This window comes from Hypomesus nipponensis, chromosome 5 (genome assembly GCF_054491055.1).
Source record: "Hypomesus nipponensis isolate SF chromosome 5, ASM5449105v1, whole genome shotgun sequence".
Lineage (NCBI taxonomy): Eukaryota > Metazoa > Chordata > Actinopteri > Osmeriformes > Osmeridae > Hypomesus > Hypomesus nipponensis.
In genome coordinates, this window is record NC_140365.1 from 6,935,469 (window position 1) to 6,941,468 (window position 6,000).

Consider the following 6,000-nt stretch of genomic DNA (forward strand, 5'->3'; position numbering starts at 1 on the left):
CTTTCTTAGTTTGGGCTTTTTGAAAATGGTTTACATTTGCAGGAGATTAAGCAAAGCAACATTTGAGTTATGTGAATGGAAACCTATCAACCTTACAGAATATAGATTTTCAATGCTCCTCTATCATTATGATCATATTCTGATAGAGCTGAAAGTGTTGCCGGTTATGAAACTGACTATGATTCTTGCTTCTCACCAGCACTGTGTGCGTGTGTGTGTATGTGTGTGTGGTTGTGTCTGTGTGTGGATGTTTTTGTGGTTGTGTCTGTGTGTGTATGTGTGTCTGTGTGTGAGTGGATGTGCACAGTACTGTAAGCCTGCCTGTGTGTGTATAGATCAAAACTGCATGTGTCATTTAGTCCAAAGGCTACGATCCATCCAACGTACATTCCTCCACAGCCAATGAGGAAAGACCGGCCTGTTACTGGGCAGTTATGGGTTTATTTTTTTCCCTCCCGTTCTTTCGTGAGGTCGATGTCACGCGTCAAGCCTCATAGAGTCTCGGAGCAGTGTGAGTCTTTACGACACGCCAGAATCATGTGCTTGCGGTGAACATCAGCACTCTTACTGGTTTTGCAGGTCAACCAGTATTGAGCCAGGGGTGCAGCTTGGCCAGCCCCACCTAGGGTTGTTTGCCGTGCTCTTAAACAATGTAAACAGACCAAAGGTCATACGGCAGACTACGTTCCCACAGTTCTCAGCCAGAGTATACGACAAGGACTTTGGTATCCTTCTACACAGACCGGGGACAAGAACATTCATGTTTATTGTCTACATTTCTGTCGCACTTCACTGTTCCTATTTGCTGTAACACTTTCTCATACTTTCCTTTCTAAGTGGCTAGCATTTGCTGTAAACTAACAATCAGCACATTTTGTTGAGTTATCTATAGTCCACAAAATAGCAATGGTTAATTTACAATTTATTGCATTTAATTATCTATGAATGCTTTCATGACTTCTCAAGATTATTGCTACCATAAAATGTACAATTATGAAGTGTTACCCATTACCCTCATTGATAATGTATCATCTTTCAGGTATGTCTGAAAGGTCTTTTCTGAGATGGCCCTGTTCTCTGCACCTCTTTTAACGTGTGATTTAAAGCAAAAGCGAAGCAGTATACCTGTGTTAACACAGCCAAAGCTAGCCCTTTTCATACATGCAATCAAATATCCATACACGCAGTACAATCAAAAGTGAAATCCTTCCACCATTTGCATCAAAATTGTACTTTTATTTGCACTACCAATCTTGACCAACTGAGGGCACTTCACTTTATTGACACCCAGTGAGAGGCTACGTGGCAGATAAGAATGGGATCATCGTTAGAGAGGGACTTACATACAGAACACTCAGAGTTTCAAATCCTCTTTACTTGAGGAGTGAGTCTTTAATCTTAAGGATCTTCCTCCAGTAAGGACACATAAACTCTATGTAAAAACACATATTGACAACATTAACAACAACAAGGAGCACACATCTGCTTGCTTCGTGTACTTCCAAGTCTTAAACCTAAGAATGAAAAAAAACGAAGGAATTACAGATAAGCTAGCTAGTTAGAAGATCATCGCTCCTTAAGCAAAGAAACAACGTATCCTTCTCGCTGTCGTGGAAAACAACAGAAGATTAGAATATTGACACAAAAAAAACATACACACTTCCCACTGAGCGATGTAGTAAACAACCATGATTTAATGTTGGAAGAGATTGAATACTATTACAACTGAGACTCTGGTCAAGATTTAAATGTTTGCTTCCCCAATGCCCTCTTTTATTTTGTCAATGTGTTGCTGTTGACAATTTTCTATTTAGGTCAGTGTGGGTCCCTCAGGCTCTGACAAACCACTTTTTTCCCAGAGTCCCAGTGACTGACACATTCTCTGATAGCAAATGAAGTCCTGGGCTTCTCAGGTTTTGAATTCTTGATGAGCAACATGTTATAAAATAAAACGGAGGTTGTTATTCCTGCAGTGCAATGTTCCCTAAATATGATTCTCAAAATCTTCCTTTATGTGTACAAGGCATTTAGTTGTTGACTTTAAGGACAGGAACCCTGAAAACAAAGACGAAAGAAATAAAGGAGACAGTTTCTAAAACAGAAACGTTTAACCCAAAGTACCTCCCCAGCTTTCTTTGAACCTTTCTTTCATCATCAAGTCACTCAGAATAAACGCATATTTCGGTGGCCAGACAAGCCCTGGTTTTGTTGTGGCCCGGGTGCGGTGACACAGGCCCGGAGATGTCCACCTGTTGTGCTGCTTCTTGCCCCGCCTGCATTGCTATTCCCCGTCACCACGCACTTACACAACGGCCTGGCAGAAACCAGCATTACCCGGACATCCGCTAAGAACATAATGCCTGTCTTAGACACTGGGCATCTGTTTGCATTTCCATGCAATATTGGACGCAGAGTAATTACAAGCCAGGAGGGGAGGGCTAGCCTGAGATTAAGGAGGAGAATGGGGGAGGGGAGGGCGTGCGAGCATCTGAACACATGGTCCTTCAGTAAAGCTCTTTTCCTCGCCACCCTCTTCCCTGGACAGCCGTCCCAGGTCAGACCCTAACCCCCCCCTCTGGCACGGCCTACACTGCGGTGGTCACTAGTGTCCTGGTGGCCCCTCCCCCTCCTGTGCTCTGATTGTCCTAAATCAACTCGTTGTCGTCTTGATGTTTACGGCCCTCCCCTGGGGGTTCTGCTGGTTCCTGGGGGGTGAGATAAGACTATGGCCTAAATGAAGCAGACAAAAAACCCTGGTTTAACTTGGGCATTCTGTGTGTCTTTGTTAAGATGAAGCATTGTTTGGTTGACGTGGAGCTATTAGCGTCCATGAGGTCTTTGTTACTGCCCAGTGACATGGCACAAAATGGGCTTCTGGATATCAGTTAGGTTGATATGGGGTGAATGGGATGAATCCTCCTTCTTCTTTGTTGCTATGATTATTGATGTTGCTATACCCTCCTGTTCCAGTGCTCACACTATCCTGCTGATGATGCAGCAAGGCAAAGGATAGGACGAACAAGGGTTGATAAATCGGAATAGCCAGACACAGATTACCCCCTTGAGTTGAGCAGTCCTTCACCTGCAAAAACCCGGAAACAGAGCCTAGCCAGATGACACCAGCTCCCTACTGCAGTCTCCTGACGTTAGCTCAGACAGCAGGTTATGATCTCCCCCCTCCGCTCTGCTCTTCCCTGGTGAACCCACCCAGCGAGCGGAGCGTTTTGTGCGGAGGTGACTTCCGCTCTGACAGCCTTTCTGCCGGGTAAACGGCGGAGATGGCCTCAGGCAGCGTGCCAGCAGCCGGGGCCAGATGGGAGCGCCAGTCTCTACCTGCCTCCGCCGCTCTGCCATCCCAACACAGGTCCCCCGGCGCCCCGGCACCATCTGCGCCCGGCCGGCCGGCCCCGCCTTCCTGTCAGCACTGCCGGGGAGAGGGAGCGCCCCAACTGCGTGTGGCAGCCCGCCGACGCAGCTGTGCAGATGTTGTCACAGCGACAGGGTGGCAGCCAGCCTAACATCTGTGCGCCCTGTGGGAACGACGGAGCGGCACTTTTACAAGGCAGCCAGCCTGGTGTAACACTCGGGGACTCTGTGAAGACACACTGACAGACATGGTGGAAAAAAAAGCACTTAGCCTGACAAATCACTGTGTGTGGTAGTCAACAGGGCAGCCCCTTAGCATGTCTGCTGCAGGTCTTGCCTGATACCATACCCACGCAGAGGATCAAATACACACCACCAAATATGATCCACTGTATGCTAATATTTGTAATCCAATATTAGGGCCCTCGAACAGTGAGCACATATCTCTCGGCTGAAGGCATTATTTAAAGATGTGGATGCTTTTCCTTCAATCTTTCATTTGTTGCTGATTTGATAGCAAAAAAATCTTTCGAATCTCCCAGCATATTGGCTGCATCCTTCCTTTGCGGCTCTGTTTTCTTGTGGCCTGTCATGGCTGATGTGTCCGTTCCTGTGTGTGTTCCCCCACCCCCACTCTCCAATGCTGCTTTTTACAGTCTGTGACGTGTGTCAGATAGCCCTTCATTACCACCCCTGCCTCTCTCACACCCTCTCTCACTCTCTCTCACCCTCTCTCACTCTCTCTCTCTCTCTCTCTCTCTCTCTCTCTCTCTCTCTCTCTCTCTCTCTCTCTCTCTCTCTCTCTCACACCCTCTCTCACTCTCTCTCTCTCTCTCTCTCTCTCTCTCTCTCTCTCTCTCTCTCTCTCTCACTCTCGATGCAAAGCACATGAATACCAGCTTCTTTTTGCTCTGAATGTGATTCCTGTGATTTTTCTTAGAACGAGAGAGACAGAGAGAGAGAGAGCGAGCAAGAGAATGAAAGAGAGACAGAGAAGGGAAAAATGAATAAAAAGGACTTCATACATTTTTATGACCGCGCCGATAAGGTCAGCCATGTGCCGTTGTTACTAAGCAACACTGACACCCCATGTTGGACAGTTGCAAATTGAAGTCAAACTCAAAGATGTTTATTACTGCTGGGAGTGTGACGACGTGTCAGTCCCTATTGGACTAGCATAGGCTGAACAGAGCAACGACCAGTAGATCAGGAAGCATTTACCGAAGATGTCCTGTTGGCTAACAGCTGTCAGGTTAATGTAGATGAGTGACCATTTCATATCCAGATGACCAGTGCCACTGCACCACATCATGAATTTCAATGTGTGTTGCGTCAATACATCATTTCAACGGATTCATCCATTGTATCAATAAATGTATCTGTCAATAGACCTGTGCCCATAGCAGTGTATACCTTGTCTAAAGTACATTGCTGTCAACAACATGCCATAGGCGTTGTCTATAAAGATCATATCTACTCAATCAGGTCTGGACAGCAGTGCATCGAGCTGTGCAATGCAAGGCAGTCAATGAGAAGAATCAATCTATGGATCCAGTAAGGTGGGCCATCAAGAGGCTCTACTGGGTCTGTCAATTACTCACTGTCTTCTGAGGAAGGGTGATTAACGCTGCCAACACTGACAATCTGTGGCTTCTCAGCAGTCTGGCAGAGAACCCAATCTGTGCTGTGCTGCATGATGATGTTGAAATGGTATCATTGTTCTTGAATGAATGTTTTAAAAAATGTATTGGAGGTTGATTGGCCCAGCACAAAGATCTCAATCTCTAGTAGCTCATTGCTAGCCTATGGGGAAGCACAGGAGGTGCAGAAGATGACCAGATGATACAAGCTTAGTGGGCTGAGCCTCTGTTGTTGATCTCTGAACATAGCTTACAGTGTGCTGTATGCTACAGCAGGAGTCCATGAGATCCCAGACAGGCCATTCTCTTCTATTTCTCTCCTTAATGGCGAAGGGTTACTGTCAATGGCAAACACGTTTTTTCCATTTCTTCATTGTGGAGACATGTCGACTCATTAAACTTGAATTGTGACTTCGTCTTGCATTTCTCTCAGAAGTCATGGGTGAAGAGAGAGCTTCTGTGAGATTCCATTTAAACGGGGGTCTTGGAATATACATTAAGCAACTGTTTCTTTCTTTTCTCTCACATAATGCCATTTGAATTATTCAACACTGACCCAAGCATCCAAGCTTTCTCATCCCAGAAGTTTCCAATTCAGTTCATTCAAATGAACACTCCATTACTGGAGGTTATCCTTCCACCCAACATTGTGTATATATGTATACATATTTAATGGCTGTTCTAATACAGTATAATCTCACTATCTTCCAGTGTTGAGCCAGTCAGGAACAAATATTAAGTAGTGTGAACTGGCTCACGGTTGCAGTCACATTTTATTTGCCATCGTACTGTACAGAACTAGTGGCTTCAAATCCCCTCTCTCACGTTTCCTCCGTGTCTGTCCTTCTTCTGCCTTTCCCTCTTTTATCTCTCCATATCTCTCAGATCCATTATTTTGGTCAACAAAGACATGTTTTGATCCAAATCCTGCCATTTTATTTCCATGCGCTTCTCTGTGGAGACTGGGGAAGAACAGGCTGCCTCTGGGCATCTT